Here is a 24,384-nt window from a genome sequence, read left to right on the forward strand (position 1 = left end):
ACCCGTTGAGCTATGAAATTTTAGAATTGCTAAAATTATTTCATGAAATTTGGGGCAAGAACTTTCTGGCACCAGGAAAATTGGTATAAATAAAATCAACATGTGCTTGATTCATGGTTGAATGTCATCTGCTTCTCCAATGTCCAGTGTAAGAAGTATATAACATTGTAAATTAAGCAAATTGTGAGATCCATGGATTTCTAAATTAATTGCACCTTCCAGAAAAACCAACCTTCCTCTTGACTATGCATCAAAATTTAAATTAATTTGATACATATTTTTATTTAACTTACATTTTCTAGAAACATCTATTATGTGACAGTAAACATAGGATAATATTGTGCTCTGGTTTTTTATCTAAATGATGAAAGTTAACAGTATATGTCCACCTCTAGGTTAGCTAACACTTTCTCCAAATGAAGCAATAAATACCAAGTAGTAAGTTTATAATCCAGATATCTTATTATTTATTGGGAATATGACACTATTTTGAGTAGAGCTAATATTATTTCCACATACTGTAGTCTCCTACATCAAGGCTTTCATAATATTCTTTACTAGAATGATGATACTTGAATATTTGAAAGTTATATTACCCTGGTACCTGGTAAGCTTCTAAGGCTTAAAAATACATGAAGTTTCAGGTTAATCTTTCATGTGGTTTAATGATTTCCTGTAGATCAAATAAACCCTGAAATAGGGCTTTCTATGAGAAAAACTTCCTGAAGTCAGTATCTTTGTAGTAATGTAATAGCTAGAGGTTTTTTTTTTTGTTGGTTTTGTTTTGTTTTTTTGTCTGTTCTGGTTTCAAATACTACAAGTTGCTTAGTATCATTCATGTACATGAATTTCCCCTTTATTGCACCAAATTGAGATTACTGTATGTTTAACAGTGTAATAAGTAGCTCACCCAAATAAAAGTAAGCACGATTTAGGTAAAGTTCCATAAAGGATGCTTATTATCTGGTCTGTCCACTTTACTCCCCAAAGTAATAAGCACTGTCTTGTCAGCTTGGACACCCCCACCTATGTATTCCGAAGCAGTAATACCAAAGGTAATTTTCTTATGTGTGTAAACGTCTCCCACAACTGGGTGCTAGTGATTGGGCTGGGTCAGGGAGAGGAATGCCCTGAGGCTGTTCTTTATGGGAAAGCCTCCAGGAAAAAGCAGCTATGGTCTCTTGGGATGAATTTTAGGTACATCAGAACTGCAGGGAGAAACAGCTGGTCTCAAGGATGGAACATTAAGGTTACTATGGCCTTGGACCTTAGCAGAGGTGGATTGGGGCCCCAGGGTTCTGCAAGCCCCCCATTACTACTCCAAGCCCCTCTCTCTTGGAAGACTACAGATTTGGGTTTGCACATGTGTAGTTTACTCTCTGTTCTAGCCTATGGTGTTGCCTTCCTGTACTGCCTTTAGGCCCCAAACCATCTGGCACCCAGCCAAGCCTCTGAGGAGAGGCACCCCTGTACTGTGACTGCTTGGGGCCAGGAGGCAGGTGTAATGTCCATGACAGTTGGGGTTTGTGTTTGGTGGTGTAAGCCAAACTCCTTATGACTGAGTCTTGGCCAAGGTGACACTGTCTTCTGGGGCACCCAGGCATTTCTCAGCCCAGTGCTCTTCTGCCCACCCCCCAGCTCTCAAGAGACTCTGCAAGATTGGACCTCAGGGAACAGTGGTCATGGCCACAGCACCTTCTCGGATTCCACCGTTCTCTGAGCCACCCCTGATGCTCAGCACATCCTAGCCTATCCTTTCCCTGCCACCATGTCAGAACCCCCACCTCCCCTGCAAAAGTTCAATTATACAGTTAAACTAGGAGCATTACACATATAGGGTAATGCTATGGCCAAATCTATACTGTGAATGAAATGACATCTTCTGAGCAATTAACTTGAAATTAAATTTATATATTACAGATTCCAAATCTTCTATAATATGGTGTTCCACTGACTCACCTTCTCCCACCCAAAGAAAAGGATAGGTATTTTCCCTTGACTCTTGAGTGGACTTTTAAAAACCTTTATTTTTAGGACTTTATTAGTTCCTATTAGTGGCTCTGCAGATGCTACGAGTTCATAATTTAACTTGAGCATCTCCCTTGAGCTCATTTTTAAACGTATTTTTAAAAATTTGTTTTAGAAAGGGAGAGAATGCACATGAGTGGGGGAGAGAGGAAGAAGGGGTGGAGAGAGAGTGGGGGGGGGGGAGAAAGAGAATGAATCTTAAGCAGACTCCATGCTCAGAATGGAGCTGGACTTGGGGCTTGATCCCATGGTCCTAGGATCATGATCTGAACCAAAGTCAAGAGTCAGATGCTCAACCGACTAAGCCACCCAGGTGCCTCTGAAACCCATATTGCTAAATAAATGCCGGAAATGATAGATTTTAAAAGGGACGGCTGTGTTGTGATTTATCAATGGAATGCCTCATCTCTGTGTCTGATTTTGTCACACTCCTGTCTGTTCTCTCTGTGTCCTTGTGATGTATGACTTTCTGGGGTTTGTCTAACCAGGCCCTGGTATTTTGCTGGATGAAGTACTTTTGAAGATACAGAGGCAGCATTCCTGCCTTCCCCCAAACCCCAATTGTATAGAAATCATGAAACTGTTTTGTCCTGTGTGTTACTAACAAATGTCTCCTATTGAAGCCACTGATTATTAATCATACACTTTTTTTTTTTTTAAAACAAGCCAAACTTCCCCGGAAATGTAGCAAATAAATGATGATGAAAGCCGTAAGAAATGTGAATTTCTCAGTGAGTGATTGGCAGTAGTTATTAGTCTCAAGGAAAAGCTGAATCATAGCTGTATTTCATTTGTTATTATCCTGCAATGTAACTTCCCTGAAATTACACCTTTTTTTGAGTTACCATTACCTAACTATTTTCTTGACTTGAAAGCTGGTACTCATTTGTACCTATTTTGCAGTAAATTAGTATCTTTTGCATTTAACTTCTTGTTATAAACACCTGTAATTCGGCTGGAATAACGATCTGAAAAATACAGACTAGGTCGATGATGGTAATACAAAGTTATAGGGCTTTTCTAAGGGGAGTGTCATTTCTTTGGAAAGTGCAAACAGTGCTTTTGCCTAGTGCTCAGGAGGTGATGGGTTCTCAGAATGCTGGACCGGCTGAATTTGGTTTTGTTTTTTGTTTAAAAAAACTTTTTTTAGTATCTATTCATATTTGAGAGACAGAGAGACCCAGAGCATCACTGGAGGAGAGCAGAGAGAGGGAGACAACGAATCTGAAGCAGGCTCCAGGCTCTCAGCTGTCAGCCCAGAGCCTGATGTGGGGCCCAAACCCACAATCTGACTTGAGCTGAAGCTCATGACCTGAGCTGAAGCCAAATGCTTAACCGACTGAGCCACCCAGGTGCCCCTGGAATGGCTTAACTTATATACCTAGCCTCTTTGATCTCCAGAAAAGACTTAAGCTTCATGGAAGAAATGAAAAACATGAGAAATGGGATGAAGAGTCACTTACAGTTTGGCTTCGGATAAATTTTTGATGCTCCTTATTGACTACTAAATTAAGTAAAACTCTAGCCAGACCTTGGTTTTGTCTCACACTGGTCCTGATAGTATAGATTACAGCTAAACTGCTCTCCCCAGACCCAAGTATGCTCTGCTCTTCCAGTATATTAACTCTTCCTTGTCTTTTTTTATCCTGTGTCTTTAGCATAGAACTTTCCCCCTATTGCTTCCATTCACACAATTCTTCCTGTCCTTTAAGGCCCATCTTAAATATCACCTCCTCTATGGATCTTTCTCTTAGTTCCTTTACCAGATATGTCCTTTGCCTCTCATTTGGACTCTAAAATAATTGATTTATGCATCTCATGAACATGTATATTCCCCCTTATTTACTATTTATTTTAATTCCTACTTCATTCCTCCCCATGAACTACTGTAAAGTTCCTGAAAACAGGCAGTCTATTTTTCATATTTAAGTACTCAACTAATAAGCTTAAAAGTATGGTCATGTAGTGAAAAGTACATATGGGTCCGTACTTCTAATAGCTCCAGAGATTCCTGTATATTAATTGTTTTTTTCAAAATTGACATTCACTTAAATAAAGTTACTGGTGAAAGCCTTGTGCTATTCAGTATAAAATGACATATTTAAAAATTGGTCTTGGTTCTCTAGGTTGTTTTAACAGATCATATCTTTCTGTTTTTACAAAATATTAAAGAGGAGAAATGGTCTAAAAAAGTTCATCCTGGGTCCAAAAATGAGCATTTAGTTCTTTATATGGCCACATACATCATCATATATACATAATCATGTATTTAGTCAGAAAGCACGCCTCATTCTGAGACATGCAAATGATTTCACTTAAACTCTCATCTATTTCATAAATTTCTATAGCTTTAGACATGCAATTTTTCAGGCAATAAAAAGAATCCTAAAGATTAACAAATTGGAAAGCCAAAATGTAGATATGAGAAGCTTATATATGTAGAGATAGGTCAGTTGCCCTTTCCTTTTCTGTAAATAGTAGAGTTCAAGTATTGTGTTTCTGGAAATCTTTGTTTCTGGTGGCTACTCCTTGTCATCTCTTGTGTTTTTATATCGATTCCAGCAATATAGGTATTTACTGGAAATCCAGAAAAGAACAAGCCAATTTAAGTTAATTAAAAGCAAAATTGATCACAAGAAGAAGGAATAAAAATATAAACCCTCTGAAAGGTGGGTTTTATCTGCAAAGCTAATTGGGGATGGAAAAAATTGATATAAATCTTCAATTTTACTTTTTCATGGTCCTAGGTTTTTTTCTCTGGAAGTCTCATAGTTTCTTCATTACTTAATGAGTAGAGAAATATAATTATCTAATGAAAACACTGTGATATTGACTATATACATATACATGTAATATATATATTTTACCCACGGAGTCTGTGCTGATATTTTACCCACAGAGTCTGTGCTGGAAAATGGGCAGCCCAGGTATTTATCTTGCCTCCACTTGTCTTACTTCTTGACAGTCATCACTTCAATAGAGGGTAGTATTTGCAGACACTTGGTACAAGGCATGTGTGCACATAAACGGAAGCAGGAAAAAATATGGGAATAGAGATGAAAACATTTCTTTGGCCATTCATTTTCCTCACCACTTAGGCATCGACAACACCAGGAAGAAGTCCTAGTGCTACCTGGGATTTGGCTGTCTTAGGTTATGATATTGCTTGAAGTGCTTTGCACTCTTTCTCAAGTGCAGACTCTTCCTTGGTATTTATGAAGTGAATATTGTAGCTTCTGCAGAAATATTAGACTGAAGCCTTAAACTTTAAGACTGGCCAGTTTCCATGATACTTGCCTACAGTGATTAGTTGGCAGAGGTATAATGTAATTGAGAATTCAGGCATTTTGAAACGGAATTTTTAATTTTGATCCTGGTTATTGATTGATCAGGATCGTAGAAGTGTGGCATAAAGAGATGGTGATGGGTGACAAAATTGGCACAGCAGTGACATGGCTGGATGATAATCCTAATGATTAACGAACTGGCTATGCCGGTGTGGTATGGCATGACTCTGGTTAATCCTGTTGTGTGACCTTGAGCAAGTAGCTGAAGTTCTCTGGTCTCAGTTTCTTTCTTTGTACCTCAGGGAGATGTAAATGACTGCCAGGACCCCTTTCATTTCTAACGCTGAGTGAGCTGGGGACTGGGCATTCAGACTGCACCAGCATGGGGAACTGGGGGAGGCGGACCGTTGGAAGATACTTTGGAGTTCAGGATCCCTTTATTTTAAGCTGCACAAGTGGAAGTTATCCCAGGGTCCTGCCTCAGGTCAATTTCCACGTTTTCTTTGTCCACTGTTTTTGACTATACAGAACTGGATTTTATTAACCAATATTTTCTTTTAAACCCCCATGGTTACAGTTCAGGGGTTTATTTAAACTCCTAGTTGAAGTTGTAGCTTCAACTAATTTTGCTTGGTTATCTGACAAACAGTATTACCATCTCTTTATGTTCAGATTTAGTTTTACAGTCTTAGACCTTCAAAGTTAAGGCTAAGCAGACAGCGCCTCAGTGTTACTCTGTGGTTTGTGGCACGCTTTCTCTCCTCACCCCATCTTCCAGATGCTTCACAAGAGCAAAATTAAAATCGGTTTAATGCACCATTCAGCTAGCACAGTGACTCCTCTACTTATTTACAAAATAAAAAAGCCACAGGGCCATGCTAAGGATTTATATAAAGTTGGACTGTTTTTGGCAGGTAACATATTTTATTCTGTTAGAAACACCACGAAGTTTCTGACAAGGAAGTAGTAAAAACCAAGTAGCATTTTGTCAAGGCTTTTTATTTTTAGCTAGTGTTTTCCTCTTAGTCTTCTTGGGTATACCTGGTATATCATATAGGTACTGAATATAAAGTGTCTCAATCGATACTTCATTAAGAGGCAATAGGGTAGGGGTGCCTGGGTGGCTCATTTGGTTAAGCATCTGACTCTTGGTTTCAGCTCAGGTCATGGTCTCACGGTTCATGGGTCTGAGCCCCGTGTCGAGCTCTACGCTGACAGCATGGAATCTGCTTATGATTCTCTCACTCCCTCTCTCTGCCCTTCCCTTGCGTGTGCTCTCTCTCTCTCTCTCAGGATAAATAAACTTTAAAAAAAGAGGAACTAGGATATAGTAAACATTAACATGATTACATATTACTGTCAAGGTTTTCTGTGGCACCAAATCCTAGTGAATGGGTGTTCTTATCTCACATGAGCCTAAAAGAGTGAAGGTGTCATCGTGGATCATCCTTCAAAGGATGCCAAAGGTGACATCACTGACAGTCCTCCCAGAACCCATGAATGAAACTGTGGCACAATTTTAGCTGTGTGTATGGATTTCCTGACTTATTCAGAGCAGATACCTCAGTGTTATCCGGAGGAGAAGAAAAAAAAAAAAAAAAGAGAAACTGCGTTTCTTTTGTTGACACCATCTTTACTTTTCTCTTTCCTTCCATGTCCTTCATTTCCTATCTGTCTATGGCTTTTGTTTCCTACACATAAAGTTGCCCAGGCTTTCCCCTGTGGTTCCGACCTCCCCCCACTCCTCACTCCCATGGCTTATTTAGTTCCATTGTCCATCTCGTGGTTAGCTGTCGAGCCAGAGCCGCTGTATTTCTAAGCACATGTGCACATTTATTGCAGGCATGCACACTAATTCTATATTGATCTTATTTTTGGTCTATAAGGTTTTCTGGGTAGAGAATAGTCCATATTGCTGATATTTCTTCTTTTTAAAACACTAGATTTCTTTTACTTTTATGATTTTGTTTTTAAAAAACTTCCTAAAATATGTATTTGCCTGTAAAACAAAAACAAAAATGATTCAGCCTGTTCTTGGTAAGATCATTTTTCTAGGCATCATTTTATAAACGTCACTCTTCCTCTTATGCTCCGTGGAGCTCTTGGTGAAAATTCATGTATGTGAGGCTGCCCTCTCCTTCACCAGATCTCTTCACTTTGCTGTTGAGTTGATGATTCTTCGGACTTCTTCCTTTTTGTTCAAACTTAAGTAGTTGATCTTCACCTAGCACCATGTTTTCCTCAGCTCTTTCCTCCCCCCCCCCCCCCCCCCCCCCCCCCCCCCCCCCCCCCCCGCCAGTCCCCTCAGCCCTTTTGGCATCTAATTTGCAATTTTGGTCATTGAATACAAAAATCTAGTCTAACAAAAGCCAAGTGAACATGATTGCACAGCAATAAGAAAGCAGGGGATTCCAGTCCAAGGAAGCTCCCACGTTTCCTGTGGATTAAGAGGGTTGATGGTAAAGAGTTCGTTCAAAACCTATGTCTCTCAATTGTGCTCATATGCCTCTGTGGTCAACATTTACCTCTAGTTGATTTCTTTTGGCTTCTAGATTTGTAGATGTTTGTATTAGAATTCCTTTGCAGGAAAGTTATGCTTACTTCATATCTCACATATTGGGGACTGCCTAATTTTAAACTTGGCTTTGATGCTTATTAGTTTGTAATTTTGTATAAGTTACTTCTTTATGGAATGGGAAAAATAATAGAACCCACAGTATGAAGTTGTGAATATGGAAAAAGTTAATATATGTTAAATGCTTGTCATAGTATCTGAAAAATAATAACACTCAATAACTGTTGAGTGTTAATAACACTCAAGAACTGAAGAGTTCTTGTGTAGATTAGATGAAAAAAGCTTTTAAGTGTGCCTGGGTACTCAGCCATTCTTAGCATCATTTCTTCCCTCCCTCCCTTCCTCCTTCCCCTCCCTCCCTGCCTCCCTCCCTGCCTGCCTGCCTTCCTTCCTTCCTTCCTTCCTTCCTTCCTTCCTTCCTTCCTATTATGTGGCTGTTTCCCAGGTATTTAAGGTTGCTATGAGCCTGACAGTTGAATAAATGAGTTTCCCTAAAGTATGCATGTATATATCCTTATATGTCTCCACTACCATTATACTTTGTGCACACTGCTTTATTCATCAAGTATTTTTGAAGCTTACCATGTATCAGGACATGTGCTAAGCTCTTGAGATCCAAAAATAAATGACACTTCCTTGCTTTGCAATCAAAAAGTCTTGTAGGGCACACAGACATGTAAAACATAACATGGTAGTATTTTCATGTATATGCAGGGAGACAGGGAGAACCTTGACTTTCAGAAGTCAGAAAAATCACTTTCTTAGAGCATATATTGCTCCAGTAGAATTTTGGAAGGATAGGTAGAAATTGGCCCAGGGAATTAAGGTGGGGCTTTCCAGTAAGCAGACAGAATAGAAAGATTACATGCAAATTTTCAGACAGGGAGCATCACGTGGTCCCTAGTATATCATTGTTTTTCAGTTGTTGTGGAGAAGCTTGTAATGAAACTGGTGACAAAATTCTTAACTTTGGCAGTACTTAATTTTGTCTATGATGTGAATCCATTAGACTAGTACTTTCCAATAAAATATAATGTGAGCTAATATGCATGTCAAAATTTTCTAGCCACATTAAAAAAGTAAAAAGAAAGAGTTGAAGTTAATTTTAATGATTTATTTTATTTACCTAACATATCTAAATTTTATTTTAACATAACGAATTAAAATTATTAATATATTTTAAGTTCATGTTTTGGTACTAAGTCTTAATATGTGGGTGTGTGGTTTACAGTGTGATAGCCTTTGTAATTAAGACTTCACAAATTTTCTTTTTTTTTTTCAGACTCCAAGTTTTTTAAATGTTTTATTTATTTTTGAGAGACAGAGTGCGAGTGGGGAAGGGCAGAGAGACAGCATGAGTCTGGGAGGGGCAGAGAGAAAGTGACAGAGGATCCGAAGTGGGCTTTGTGCTGACAGCAGTGAGCCTGATGCAGGGCTCGAGCTCACAAACAGAACCGTGAAATCGCTGCTTAAGGCAAAGTCAGAGGGTCAACCAACTGAGCCACGTAGGCACCCCTAGACTCCAAATTTTAAACACAAGGAAAACACATTTCAATTTCATAAAATTCCAGTTAAAAACAGATTCATGTACATGTTTAAAACATACACAAAATTTTTAATGAGTTATATATATTTTAGATTAAAATTTAAATTATATTTAAATAAAATTAATTAAAAAATTTATTTAAAATGTGGCTAATGGCTCTTGTCCAGAATGACCTGGCATTAAACTATTTCACCTTAAATAAATGAATGCAATTTCCCCTAATGTATCTAAATTATAAACTCACAGCTGTAGTATTCTAGTAGTTTCATGAAGTAGTTTATAGATAAGAGCGGTTTTTCCACAGTAGTTACCATAATAACCACCATTTACTGAGGGTCTACTCTTGCTCCATGTGTCTATATCCAAAGATCAGTTCTCAGTCATCTTTTCATTTGACCTTTAAGCAGCATGTGATGCAATGATATCTTATTTCTCCTGGACCTACTTTCCCGGGATTCTTGCTCACATACCCTCCCTTCCTTTAAGCTAGCTGGTCCTTTTCAGCTTCCTTTCCTGGACCTTATCATCACTGATGTTTTGATCCTATCCAGTCTCCTAACTTTTAATGTTGATGACTATTAAATCTGAATCTCTAGCTCAGACCTTTCTTTGAACTCCAGACTCGTAAATCTACTTTGCTGTCTAGTGTGATGTTTATTACACACCTCCAACATAATGGATCTAAAGCTGATTTCCTGGTTTCCCACCAGCAAGTTCTAGCACTCTGCCTATTTTGGTTGATGGTAACTCTATCCTTCCAGTTCCTCTGGACAAGAAATGTGGAGTCATTCTTGCCTCCTCTCATATCCACTATCCTGTTGGTTTTACTTTCTAAAATATGCCCAAGATTTAATCATTTCTCTTCACTTTGTTTCTGCTACTGTCCCAGTCATAGAACCATTGTTCTCATCTGGATAATGGCTGACTACACTTCATGTCTCTACTCTTGCTCAGTTCATCATATTCTCAATGCACAATCCGGGACATGATACTTTGTATAAACTCCAGTGGCTTCCCCATGTTGGAATGAAACATAATAACGGACTCACAAGGCTACTTGCCTTTATGATATGAGTTCCTTTCCGTCTTCCGGGCTTATTGGCCTCTGGGCTATTCCTGGAACATGAACCAGCTGTTGTCTCGCCGCCCTTGTACTCACTTGGCTCTTGTTCCCTCGGCCTCGTTCTCTTACTCCATTCCCCGCAACTCACCTGCTCCTCTTTTCAGACATTTATTCACATATCACCTTTTCAGGATGTCTTTTCTGACCAGCGTGCTCATTGCTAGTTTAACTGGAGTCTCTGTGTAAATAAGACAGTGGTGCTCACTCTTGGGTCATGGCTCTATGTTTCACAGATGAACAGGAAGACAGGCTGCTGGGCTACTGCATCTAAAGATACCTTTGGCATCTTGTCCCCACTAGAGCCAGCTGCCTGGAGCCAATTTTGTGCAGAGAAACCCAGGTCCCCTTCCGGTAGGTGGTTTTCAGCCCCCAACAGCTCCCTCTGCTAGGCACCTTTGTGCTGTGTTCCAAATGTGCAATGTCCCACTGAGGCCCTGATGACCACTCTACCCACCCCCCATCTCTCTGACCCCTTCCCACTATTTTTCTCCACAGCATCTACCACCATCCAGGAAGTGTGGGGCCCCTTGTTCAATAAGCATTAAGAATTTCAAGATGGCAACAGTAGAGGATTAAATCAGACAGAGATCCTTTGAGCTCAGGGCCTTGTGAACTTGCACAGCCTGTGGTCCATGGAGCCAGCGCTGCTATCATCTGACAGACTGTATATTTTACTCATTTATTTGGTTGATAGTTCTTCTCTTACTTGAATATAAGCTCAGTGGGGCTTGGGGTTCTTCTGTTCCTTTCTTATATCTGCAGCGAGAAAAGATTATTTGTTGAATAAATGAATGTGCTAGCACTAGGCCACAGGCTTTAAATATATTATCTCTAAAGCCGGTTTTACAGACAGAAAGCAGTGTGAGATAACATGATTAAATCTATTGTCATTTGCCTGCGTAGGTGGGGTTAGGTAAGCTGTTTCATTTACAGAGAAAGAGATACTGAGGCTTCATGACATTTAGTAAGTGCCCTGGGAGTGAACATTTCAATGCCGGAGAATTGGTCTTTTTCTCTGGGTCCTACTTCAGGCAATAACTTACTTGTGGCTATTCTGTTCTGAGTGGGTGGGGAGAAAGGCCATGCAAGGGAGGCAGCCACCAAATGTATTTTGGAAAATGCCCTTGGTAATAACATTGCATACGTTTATGTATCTCTTAAATTATCCCATTTGCTCCACACAAAAAACGTCTATGAGAAAGAGAGAAATTGTACTTTTACCCACGTTAGGGTTGTGGAATTTGGAACCCAAATTGCCTAAGATTAATCAATTCGTGAGAAGCAGGTCCCTGCTGGGGACCCCAGGGGTTTTGCCTCTGTTTCTCTTTGTACTTTGTTCAAGAGTTGATCTTTTAAACAAGTGATTCTTTTAATTTATTGCAAGTTTTTTTCTTGATAAATGCTTATTATTTTTCTGAGTAATGAGTATGTCAAAGAATCTCATATTTTTCTCTTTTTTAATATTTATTTATATTTGAGAGACAGAGACAGACAGAGTATAAGCTGGGGTGATACAGAGAGAGAGAGAGGCAGACACAGACTCTGAAGCAGACTCCAGGCTCTGAGCTGTCAGTACAGAGCCCGATGCGGGGCTCGAACTCACACTCCATGAGATCATGACCTGAGCTGAAGCAGAACATTGAATCAGCTGAGCCACTCAGGCACCCCTTGTATTTTTCTTAAAGCTGTGGTTTTTAAGCTTGTGCAGATCCCTTAATGAAAGTAAGTATGTGTCAAGAATTAGAGTTTCTGATACATTAGATGGAGTTTAAAATTAGTGTGGCATAGCACATCAGGTACTTGATAAGGTGTTCATAAACTTATAAATAGCTAGATGAATTATTTCATTGATTCACAGATTAAATGGCAATTTGGTCTAGTGGCTTTTGATGAATTAGAGCATGATGAAGTTTTCTGGAGAACCATGATCTAGGCAGTTGCTTATGATGAATTTCCATCAATTGAGAAACAGATTGTATTTCTGGGAAAGGTAGCTTGAAATATTTCTTATCATTTCAGTACTTGAGTTTCTTGGCATTCACTATTGAATAATTATTTCTGGATAATGTTGTCAGAAACCAGACATTCTAAAAATAAAACACACTTTCCTAGAATTAATATTTTTTCAAGGTAAGGAATATTAGTAAAACTTAGAACTTTGCATAAAGCTGTTTGTAGTTCCATTTTTCATCCTGATTCAGTCTATGGTGTTATACAGTCAATACTTAGTTATTTCATATACTCATGCCATGCTTAGTTGATGTTTATGAATTCAGCCAAATGTGCTCATTTTTCCATAAATCTTATCTGATCTGAGGCATATATAGAGGTGTTCATTAGAAATTGAATCTATTTCCCCAAAAAGGCTAAGGTATGTAAATAGAATCACACATTAAATGTGGTAAGGAAGTGGTTATTTAAAGAGATCCTCTTGAGAAGTGGAGAATCTTGCAAAAATCAATCTATTTTATTTATTTAGATTTTTATATAGGTGTTTCGTTTATCACTTTCCTGAGGTAGCCATTGGATTCACAGTGTGATAAGTGTCAAGGGCAATGATGTGGAAGGTTCTCTCCAGAGAAACTTTTGCTCATCTCCAATATTTGAAACAGTTTTTGAAATACAAAGAAGTGTGTCAGGTGTCAGAGCAGCATGAAGAATCATCTGGAAAAGTTGAGGACAGTTTATCTCAGCTTTGAGGCAGGGTTTCCCAGGCAAATGGACATCTAGTTGGTATATATTTATGCTCAAGGTTTATTTCATATCATCTCAGAGTACAGTTTCGCTTGATAAAAAAGGTACAGGAAGTAGCTTTAGATTTTTGTATAACAATTTTGTCTCTAAGATCATTTCACTTGGTGTTTGGGCTTAACATTAATTCCTGAAGAGGCAGCTGCTTTATTCCATACCTACTTTTAGTGTTATTAGTGGTGGTGAGGGTTAGGCTTTATTCTTTAATTCTGAGTCTCTGATTTCTTCCGAGTGCAAGTTGTGTGACTTTGGGTCACTGTCAGCCTGCCTCCTGGGACTTTCTAGTCAAGCTAGAGGTGCTGTCCTTTCTCTGATAGGTACGGTACTACTTTAGCCTACTCCATGGGCTTCTGGTTAGGGGAGTTCTGGGCAGTGCGGTTCTAGGACTCAGGGTGGTGAGTTTGTATAGATTTACTTGGGTCCCAAACGTCTCCTTCACTTTTAGGTTTTGAGACCTGTTATATAAACTAAGGAAAACTATTACATTTAGAATACATAATGAAAATGAGCACTGGGCAGTTTCTGGCTGTGTGACATTGGAGAAGTTACTTACCTTTTCTGAAGTCAAATTAGATGCTAATTTGTCTGGCGGAACCCTGACTCAGTGCAAAGGATGGAATATCCTTTACCTGTCCAGTTTTCTCCACTACGTTTGTGTCACTTACCAGGGATACTCTTCTGTTAAATAATAATATATTTATACTGTAGGGTTTTTTTAAATGAGATGTATAAATACCTTGTCCATATGCTTATGACAGTGAGTAGCCTTTAAAGTATTCAGTAGCAGGTCATTGTTATTTTCACCAAAGCTGCTACTGTTGGAATGGATGCTACTATTATTGTGAATAGTTTTGGACTAATAAAGCGGTAACACATTTTTAAAGCCCTGGGGTAAAATTACGCACCAGGAACTTTATATAGATTATTTTATTTAGTCCTCATCATAAACTAATGAGGTAGCTCTTACCTATCTACCGATTACATAAATGTGGAAACTACAGCTCGGACATTTTAAGAACATTTTTGTTAAGAATCAATCTTTAAGAGCTTGAAGTAGGATTTGAAGTCAGTCTATTTGATCCCAAATGCTGCATTTCTTCTTTATTACCATAAAGGATCCGAGATAAATCTAGAAATGAAGCAAATTCATGTTAGCGTACAAAGATTCCTTCTTGCATGAGCATGAGTATCTCCTTTACCTTGACCTCCGGGGGTCTTTTTCACTGTGTAAAAGTAGTTTGGGGAACTTGTTAAGAAGCTCAGTGGGGCAAACTCAGTTTTCTGTTTGTTTCCATGGTCGCCTTGAGTGCAGGCCAGCTTTTATAGTTCCTGAGTCCCAGGAGACAGCAGCTTGTGGTCTCGGGAAGCCTACGAGTATCTAACATTTGATTTGGTGGCTCCATAATGTAGCAAAAAGTCTACCACACAGACTGATTTCTAATAGACTCTCATTAAATATTAAGGAGTCCACTCTCTGCCTGGAAGAGGAAGGGTAGAGGAAGGTTAACAGAACCACTTGGGTGCAGAACACCTAGAACTTATTGAATAGAAAAGATGGATTGTGCGGGCCTCTTCTGGGGCAGTAAAAGACTAAGAGTGTACAGGCTGTCTTTCCTTTCCTTGCTGTACCACCATCTGCTTTCCACTTTCTACTCACTTAGCTACACCATTTCCCAGCCTTGGAGGACAGCTGTTATTACCGCTCTCATTAAGAGGTCACTGCCATAGAGTTTCATTATAAAATTTAAATGCAAGTAGCAAAGAAAAATAACATTGTGTCATGTGATCACAGGCCCTTGTCCTTTGTTGCAAAGGATACCATCCTTGGTGCACTCAATGCACTGCATTTGTGGTGGCCCCTCAGCGACCACTCCCCGAATAGGAAAATCTACAAATTATTTTTCTCCCATTAAAATACCATTTGGGTGCTTTGTGTCTATTATATTAGTAATATACATTATTCTATTACTGTTGATAAAGAAGTTAGTTTTTTGGCACAAAATTAATTGGAAATGAGTCAGTGATTTATAATGTTATTGATATAGCTGAGGTGAAAAAAGATAGGAGGTAAAGGGGAGATTTGTGCTTAGGTATAATACAAGGAATGAAAACATTGGTGAAGCAGAATTCTCTTCAAATACATTTTTGTAGCCAAGCAAGAGCCCTAGATCCAGATTTTTGATTATATATAGAAATTTCCTGGCACAAACCTAATATAAAAATCGGTTTGCTGTGTATTACTTTTTTGTGTTCCAGAAGATTTCCCAAAGAAGATAATTCATCTGATAAAGTTGCTCTATAAGCCCCCTGTGCATTTAAAACAAAAGACCTTGTAAGATTACACAATGACACTGACCACCAGGGACATAGCAGCTCAAGTTAAAGAGTACCTTCCATACTGGAGATTAAAATAGCTCATTTCTCTTTAGGTTTTGAAACTTCTGGGAGAGGCACAAAAGATCACAGATTTTGTGTATTGAGTAGAGTTTCACAAAAGATCACGGGTAAGTTGCAAGAGAAATACACTTGGGCATAGAGATTCCTCATTTATGGCTTTCATATAACATGCTAATTACAGAAAGGCATTAAAAGATATCCAATTTCACAGCAGCTGGACATTACTATGTGCTTACACAGCCTAAGGTTAGGCATTTTGCCTTCTTTATTATATTGATTTGAATTGGACTACTATAGTATTTGAATCTAAAATTAAAGTAAGTATTTTGATGTATCAGGTGAACCAAGTGTCTGAGATTTCCAATCTAATATCAGTGAGGATCAATTTTTATGTGCATGTAGCAGAGATTAATTATGAATGCTGAAAGATAATACATGAAATGGATCTGTTTCCATTAATTCTAAAATTTAAAAAAATGGTAATATACTTTAACCAAAGATTGCCTTCTTTTTTTTTTTTACTTTTTAAAATTTTGATTAGATCCAAGTTAGTTAACATAGTGTAATAATGGTTTCTGAAGTAGAATTTAGTGATTCATCACTTACATACGACACACAGTGCTCTTCACAACATGTGTCCTCCTGTATGTCTGTTGTCCATTTAGCCCATCCTCCCACCCAGCACCCCCTCTGCCAACCCTCAGTTTGTTCTGTGTATTTGACTCTTATGGTTTATCTCCCTCTCTGTTTTTATCTTATTTTTCCTTCCTTTCCCCATGTTCATCTGTTTTGTTTCTTAAATTATACTTATGAATGAAATCATATGATATCCACCTTTCTCTGACTGACATTTCGCTTAGCATAATACACTCTAGTTCCTTATGAAAAACTATACTAATTTATGATGATTAAATTGATGATGGCATGAGGAAAAGGAACATGTTCAACAGCATAATTTCATTAGCCATTTTGGTATGTAAAAAAAGAGGAAATAAATGATCCCTTTTTGGTCTATCTAGTCATTTTATCAAACGAACCAACTAACCCTAAGCCTAAGTGGGAGACAGATTCTCACTGTATTGATTAAGATGTTGGCATCAAATTACTTCTGCCACGGAATACTCTGTAGGATGTACATCAAGGTTATCATATGACATGCCCTTCCCATGTGGGCATTGTGCCTCGTGGCCTCTGACAAATTGGATTACAGACATTGCCATTAAAGGATATTAGTTACCCCCTACCTCATGCAGAATGCTATAAGGGAAAACTAAAAATGTTGAAAGTATGTTCCAAGGTCTTAGGGAACTTTTATATGGTGGGAAAATAAGTCTTTTGAAGATAACTACTGAATCTAATGTCCTAACATATTGATTGTATAAATGTTTTGCTCCACTAGGTGGAGGCCGGTGTAGAACATAGTGATTAGGGTCAGGCACTTGATATGCAGCAGTTCCAAGTCTTGGTTTTGCCATGAGTAGGTATGAGGTTTCAGCTTTCTTATCTGCACAGCTGGTCTAATATTAGTGTTTTCTCATCAAGTTGCTGTGAAGAGGAATGTGATAATCCATATCAGCTATTTAACATGGAGGCTATCATATACTAAGTGCTCAATGCTTGTCTCCTGTTATTGAAGTGGCTTCATAGAATTCAAGGGATACAAAGATTTAAACTTCTGGTATGTTCCTTCATCTGAACTTAGTTTGGCTCTTAAGGCTTCGTTTTTGCTCTGGCTGGGGAGAGATTTAATCTTGCCAACTTGCAGTTATACAGTCACTTCTTACTTAAAACTTAATTCTATTTTGGGTGAATAGTCAGATTCAAGGATCTTTTATTCCCCTTCTATTCTCTCACTCCTCCCCTTCTGCTCAAAGTTGGTCCTTAACTCCAAAGGGCTTTTTTAGTGTTTTGGTATCTGGGAAGTGTCAAATGGTCTGTGTTGCTTTTCATTTGCCATCGTTTGCTGTTGTATTGATGTATCTCCAATTGTAAATGGAAATTGCATGCAGATGGATCTGGAGGAGCTTGGTGGACTTCCTCTGATGACTTGGCCTCATGTTGGCTTTTGATACTGAATTGCCTTTCTAGTTCTATTGGCCTGTTGACTCCCTAACCCTTGCAGACTCTGCTTAATGAGATTATGTTTATCATTATGATTACTAGTGATTCTAACTCTTCTAGAAGAGTATGCTAGAGATTAGGATAATACAAACTGAATAAGGGTGCTAAGGTTGCGTGACCGTAAATTTCTTTTGGGGCCATCATAGGCCATAAGTGATGGAATCCATAAAAGAAGTTAGTTTGGTTACCAATTACTGAAATTTAACCTCAAGAGTTCTGTGTCCCAATCCTGTGTTCTTTTCATGTTGCCATCACTACCTCATTTTTTTTTAAAGAGACGTTTTACTTTCAATTTTAAGGGGAGAGCCTACATTCCACCCATAGCAGAGGTAAGAACCTTTTGTTACTCCAGACTTCCTTGATGATACACTAAGAGTCCAGAGAGAACTGTAGGTTCTTTTCCATTCTTTCCAAATGCTCTCAGACTCACTATCACATTGTACCTTGAGCCCATTTAGACTTGAGCCCTTTTGGTTTACCTTTAGTATCTTTAAAGTTATTTTCTATAAGACTCCAGTCTTCTCCCACCTTGTAATTCCCATCAGATTTGCCTGTTTCCTATTCTTTCTCCTTCTCTTACTCTTCCCCATACCCCAAAACTTTACCACTGGGTCGATCAAGGTCCATTATGAGCACAACCTCCATATTTACATCCCTTGCTCTGAATAGTTCCTTTATATCGCTCATCAGAGGATCTTGCTTTACCTGCACATTATCTCAGGGAGTGACATTTCCCCCTCCAAAAGCTCTGTTACCATCAAGGCTGGTGGTGGGGAAGGCTTCCTAGTTATCTGCTGTCACTTTTAGATCATTCTCCCTCTGTCCTTCTTGAACATCCTAGTGCTGAATCCCATGTCAGCAGACTACTTGATCCTTTACCTCTCATTGTTCTTATCAACCTATCCTTGAATTATTCTTCCACATTTCTTGATGAGTTTAATGCCACTGTGCATTACTATTTCTATTTTAATTTATGGCAGTTTTAATATGTATGTATACATAGTCCTTCCAACATTTGACAGGTAAGTTTCTCAGATTCCTCTTCTATAGTCTTGTCTTACATCCTGCCTCAGGATTCAGCCACTGAATCCCATGGTTGTTCTATGGCCTCTGTATTACCAATAACTGCAACCCACACATAATTTCAAGTTCAGCTGTGCTGTTCTCTGACTACTATCAGTGATCTTTAATTAAACATGTTTTCTTATCCTGACATCTTTCTTTTTTTTTTTTAATTTTTTAAATGATTATTTACTTTTGAGAGAGAGAGATAGAGAGACAGAGCATGAGCAAGGGAGGGGCAGAAAGAGAGGGAGACACAGAATCTGAAGCAGACTCCAGGCTCTGAGCTGTCAGTGCAGAGCCCTATGCGGGGCTCAAATTCACAAACTGTGAGATCCTGACCTGAGCCGAAGTAGGAAGCTTAACCAACTGAGCTACCCAGGTGCCACTCTGGACATCCTTCTAAATATCCTTCATTAATCCTTCAACCCGTCAGGATCAATCCATTAATCCTACCATCTTTTTTACCATATTTTAGCTTCTTTATTCTCTTACCAAATCTTTACCTAATCCTTTAAAAGTTTTATTTATTTATTTTGAGAGAGAGCAAGTGTGAATGACATGACTAGGAGAGGGGCAGAGAGAGGAGAGGGAGAGAGTATCCCAGATAGAGCTCAATGCAGGGCTCAATCTCACTACTGTGAGAACATGTCCTGAGCTGAGATCAAGAGTCAGATGCTTAACCAACTGAGCCACCCAAGTGACCCTCTTTACCTAATTTTAATCTCCCAGTCCATCATTATACTCACTGCCTTGCATACATTCTTGACCCACTTGTTTTTCTTTTGCTTTTCCATACTTGCTTGGAGAAGCATGACCCATTTTACATGTCCTCTATTTCTATACCTATGTAGCTGATTGATGCTAGAATAAAACCATTTGACTGATAATTCCTTTAAATCTGTGACTATATACCTCAAAAGGGTCTTGAACTCTTGTTGGCCATCATGGTGTTCTTCACTTGTTTGACTCTTCTGCTTTCTGCATGCCCATTTCACTTATTCTCTGTCCTTATAGTCCAGAGCCTCTCCCTCATCCTCATCCCCACCCTTCCCTAATGGCCTTGCTTCCTGATTTATTGAGGAAAAAAAAAGATCAACACAGAAGTTCCACTGAGACATTTACCTGCACCCCCATATTTGCCTTCCTGCTTTGTACCGTAGAACAGTGGTTTTCAAACCACCAGAATCACCTAGGAGTCTTCTATATTTACAAATGCCTCAGCTCTTGCATGGTTAGTTGAGGCTGGGTATTATATTATAAGGACTTCCCAGGGGATATTTCTGTTCAGCCAGCACTGTGACCCATTGCCACGGATGTATCCGTGTTACTATCTAAAGCAAATGTTTCATTTGCTCATTGGCTCCTATTTCCTCTCACCTCCCAAGGATGTAACGCTTGTGATTCTCCCTTCTCTTTCCATGATCAGTGTTCACCTCCCTAGTGGATTCAGTTTCCCTGCATACAAACATGGTGTTATTTCTCTATTATTTTTTTAAAAAGTTCCTTTTATTGGTCTTGTCCGTCAGTTCTATTATTTTATATTTTACAAAATAGTGGACTAATTTCCCCTAACATACACACAGATGTTATTTCTCTTATTTTTTTAAAAAAAAGTTCTTTTAACTGCATTTCCCCATCAGTTCTACTATTTTATATCCCTTTGCAACAAATCTTGCTCTTTTCTTTTAATCTAGTATTCTAAATTTACTTATTTACTTATTTATTTATTTGTGTTTTTTCTAATTTAAAGCCAAGTTAGTTAGCACACAGTGCAATAATGATTTCAACAGCAGATTCCTTAATACCCCATACCCATTTAGCCCATGCCCCCCGCCCAAAATCTTACTCTTCTTCCATTCTCTCTGACAGAAAATTTCATCTGGTCCATGTGTCACCACTCCTTGAAAGCCACTCTGACTAAGATAACCAAAGACTTCTACGTGACTAATTCTGAGTTTCAGTTCTTAGTCCTTTTCTTCCTTGATCTGTTAACAGCTTCTGATGTAGTTGATCACACATTTCTTGATACAGTTTCTTTACGTGATTTACAGGGCATCATACTCTTGATTTTTCTACCACCTTATTTTTTCTCTGTCTCCTTCACTGGTTGCTTTCTTTTCCCTGACTTACCATGCTGGTGAGGTCTTGGGCTCAGTCTTCATTTCTCTTCTCTTTTCTGTACATGCTCTCCCATTTTCATCAGACCTAGATCTAGGTTTTTATGCTAGTGGCTCCCAAGATGGGACCTCTATCCCTAATTCTTCACTTAGATATGGAGTCACTTAATCCAGCATTTCCATGTAGAGCTGATATACAACTGATAGCCTTTTCCGTCTTAGATAGTGGAAATTCTATCCTTCCATTGCTCAGTCCTCAAATCTTAGAGTTCTCCTTGAGACCTCTTACACTTACATTTAGTTACTTAGTAAGCCTTCTTATTATACCTTCAAATTGTATCCAATCTCTGACCACTTCTGACCACCTGCCCTGTTATCAGTGTGGCATAAATCACTATCATTTTGACCTAGTACATTACCTCCAGACTGGTCCCCCTGGTCTCTGCCCTCCCCTAAAGTCCATCTTAATCAAGCAGCCTGTGTGGTTAATTTCACACCTAAGTCAGAGCTTGTCATTCCTCTGCTCAAACTCTCCTGTGGCTCTCTTTGCCAGACAGAGCAAAAATCAATTCCTCTTAATGGCTAATAAATCCCATAATGATTTGACCACCATTTTCTTTCTGATGACTCTTGCTGCTTTCCCTTTCTCCTCTCTTACTCTAGCTACACTAGCCTCTAAGCCCACCAGTGCCATTCCTGCCTCTTGGCCTTTGCACTGGCACCAATATTCACTAGACTACTCTTCATCTTTAAATTGTATCCTTTTAGTGAGGGTTTCTCTGGCAACTCTCCACTTGCCCTTTTGTTTATAGCATCTTAACCTTACTATCTAATATACTATGTAGATAATTTATTATGCTATTATATTATTAGAGTCTTACACTATCCTATATAGTATAGTTACTCGTGATTTATTGTCAGTGGAAAAAATATTCTATCAAAGTTTCGTGTATCATTTAGTGTCTAAAGTGCTGATTTGTCACATCAATTATATATTATATTGATCCTTCAAATATTTTAATTTTAGTCCTTGATAATGCTTCAAGTACTTCAAAAATTGCCTTTGTGATTATTACCTATTTTTAAATTTTGCATATAATAATTTCATATTGGTAATGAACTAATGGGACTGAGAAATATTAGCATGAGTCAACATCTGGAAAGTGAAGTAGGAAATTGTGAATATTATGCTGATAAGCTAGGTCCAAAATACATTTACCTGAATTAAGCAATTGAAACAGGCCTTACTATTTTGAGTTAAATGATTAACTATCTTTCATTGTTCTACTTCCTCCTTTCTTGCTCTTACTACAAATTTAGACTCAATGATCAAATGAGATAAATGAAGAAATTGCCTGTTAAATAATTACAATTAGAAAACACATACAGTGATCAGAAAGATTGCATCGGGGAGGTAATGGTTGATCTGAATGTTTCACAGATGGAAAATATTTTAGCTATTGAGAAAGTCATTTCAAAGGCTTTCTAGCAGAAAGTGCAACATGCCAGAAGTCTTGTTTGGGAGAAGTGGCACTGAGCATGTGGAGGGTAGTGTCTGGGCAAGGGAGAAGGGTTGTCTCTGAAAGATACAATGAATATTAATAGGTCTTTTGGTTGGTCTCTCTATGCATTATTCCCAAAGATATACAGAGCATCAGAAATAAGGAAGCCAAGAGGGAAATGTGGTCCTGAAAGTGTAAGTAATTCCTTGAGGGGACGTTGAAATCAATATGTTATAATGATGAGAACTAAAAATAATAATTGCTACAGATTACTTAGTGGCCACTACAGGCAGTGTGTTACATGCTTTACACACATTTTCTCATTGAATTCTTATAACAGTTTTAGTGCTTGGTAATGCTTCAAGTACTTCAAAAATAACCTTTGTGATTATTACCTATTTTTAAATTTTGCATATAAGAGATTGGAGCTATGATTATTATTTTGCTAAAGAAGAAATATGGTTGGGATTGGCAAAGTGCAGGTATTAGCTCATGTCTTCTGACTCTAGAGCTCTTAACCATGGCATTGCTATTTTCCAAAGAGCCTGATCTTGCTGAATATAAAAGTCTCCTGGGCCCCACACTAGAGGTACCACATTAGAGGCTCCAAGAAAGGAGCCAATAGTTTGCATTTTAAACAAGCACTGTTTAAATAATTTGAAAATCTCTGAACTACCCAGCACTGCTTCTCTACAACTGCATGTATTCTTATGATCATGAAGCTCTTGAACAAGTTGTTGTCCTTTGTTTCCAAAACTTTGTTATTGATTCTCTTCCATGAGGTTAGGCTCTGCCTGCCTGCTGGCCAAGGTTCGATTTTTACTGGGAGGCTTCTTGGGCCTTTAGACCCATGCCTGATGTAGGAATTGTGACTTTACACCTACACCCGGTTAGCACACATTCTTATCTTTTTAAGGCCCCTAGGAGAGATTATTCCCCAGTAGTAGAAGTGGCCTGGCCTGCTTTAACAGGCAATGGGAAAAATGCACTGTCTGCAAGTACCCACCAGCTCCTTCCATTTGATCTACCACCTGCAAAGCTTCCTGACATGCCACTCTGGAGAGCAGAGGTCAATTATGGGTTTTGGGGGGAGGTATTATGGGAAGGTATAGAGTTGAATCAAATAAATGGAATAAATATCTAATGAAAAAATACTTATCCATGTTGTACTATGGCTTGCGAGATAGCCCTTTTGCAGTGGGCATAATCAAGCAGAGTCTGGATGCCTTATTGTCAAGGATACTACACAGGAAACTGGGTATAACTCTGATCTTACTATTAAAGAAAATTAAAAGTTTAATTTCTGGCAAGTGAAGATTATTTCAAAAAATTTGTGCATTCCTTTCAAAACACTGTCCAGATTTGGAGTCATAGGGACAATTCTTTGCATTTTCTTACTATTTTATTATTTCACCGATGCTTTCCTTGTCAAAAGAAAGTTTCCATGCCCAACAACTTCAAATACCTGCTAGTAAGGCAGTATGCCAGGTTGTCTTGACAATTACTCCTCTTGATCTTGAACACTGATTTCGCTTTCCCTCTCCTCTCTTTTCTAGATTTAGATGGCAGGACTGGGGCGTAGGGGATCCACATGACTCACTCTCCTTGACTTGTGCAAGTTCTTACTACTCCCAGTCGGGCATTTAGGTTAATTAGACATGAATGACAATGATGTGAGTGAACTTATCATAGTTAATGTAGCTATTAAGAATACATTTCCATGTAGCATCTGTACATAATTTGGATAAGAAAGCATCAAACCTGAAATATATCCTTTCTTAATTATTTTTCAAGCAAAAATGGAGAGCATCTTAGATTAATGTGGAATTTTTACTATGATCCTGTCAGTTGGGAGTTGAGATTTATTTTCAA

At 38.5% G+C, this 24,384-nt stretch overlaps 1 protein-coding gene across 3 annotated transcripts in view; it reads left to right on the plus strand.

Moving 5' to 3' along the window:
• The window catches only part of TAFA2 (TAFA chemokine like family member 2), a 463,489-nt gene that overhangs the window by 238,247 nt on the left and 200,858 nt on the right, over positions 1-24,384 (plus strand). The gene's annotated exons all lie outside the window — the stretch shown is intronic.

The sequence above is a fragment of the Suricata suricatta genome, chromosome 10 (assembly GCF_006229205.1).
Source record: "Suricata suricatta isolate VVHF042 chromosome 10, meerkat_22Aug2017_6uvM2_HiC, whole genome shotgun sequence".
Classification (NCBI taxonomy): domain Eukaryota; kingdom Metazoa; phylum Chordata; class Mammalia; order Carnivora; family Herpestidae; genus Suricata; species Suricata suricatta.